General features: G+C 46.1%; 1 non-coding gene across 1 annotated transcript; it reads right to left on the reverse strand.

Annotated features, from left to right (window-relative positions):
- Positions 1 to 259: 259 nt before the first annotated feature.
- On the reverse strand, positions 260 to 332 carry Trnan-guu (transfer RNA asparagine (anticodon GUU)). The gene has a single exon. It is a non-coding gene; the product is annotated as a tRNA-Asn (tRNA).
- Positions 333 to 859: the final 527 nt, after the last annotated feature.

The following is an 859-nucleotide window of genomic DNA, read 5'->3' on the forward strand; positions in this document are numbered from 1 at the left end:
CAGAACGAATATTCATTCTGAGCGTCAACAGTTCCAGTTACTCCCAACCTAAAACGTTCACATTCAAAATTATAATGAGCAGAAGAATTGATGAATTTGCAGAACAGAGAACTGTGGGAAACTGCAGTTGAGTTTGCAACGTGTAATTGTTGTTTCCAGTGCACGGGAAGTTTATTAAATGGCTGCAGTACATTTCAACACATAGGTTACTTATTTACGCGTTTATATCGCGTACCGCAGCTGAGGAAATTAAAATTTGTAGCAGGACGTGGTTTTGATCCACGGACCTTTGGGTTAACAGCCCAATGCGCTCCCAACTGCGCCATCCTGCTTTACGTCTGCATGTTCCCTGCAGGTAAGACATACGCTACTCACGTCCGCCCCACCACCACCCCACCCCCCACCCCGCCGACCGTCTCCTCACCATTTTGAAAGGGGAGCTCCCGGCTGCTGGGCGGTGCGGGTAGGCACCTGGAGGACTTAGCGTCGTGCATAGAGGAGAGAAGAAATCCACCTTGTGACGTAGGAAAACGTTTAGTAAGAGACAATCAATGAAAGATACTAACACTCAAATCGTGAGATTACTTAACTATACGATGACTGGAGCTGCAACAAGTGTAAGACAAATTAATTTCCAAACTATGAATAAATCTTATTTGTATCACCTGTGAGTATGTTAGGTTCAGTGAATGTTTACAATTTGTAAATTGTGGTCACCTGTGTAGTCGTATGGAAATATGGGTGTCGCCGCGTCCTGGAAGCGCTGCCCTCTGAAGCTGACAGCCGCTGTCGGCGGCACCAGTAGCGACGACCACACTCGTTGCTTAAGCCTTTTGTGCTAAATTGTAGTAGGTGATAA

Source organism: Schistocerca nitens, chromosome 4 (genome assembly GCF_023898315.1).
Source record: "Schistocerca nitens isolate TAMUIC-IGC-003100 chromosome 4, iqSchNite1.1, whole genome shotgun sequence".
NCBI classification, from domain to species: domain Eukaryota; kingdom Metazoa; phylum Arthropoda; class Insecta; order Orthoptera; family Acrididae; genus Schistocerca; species Schistocerca nitens.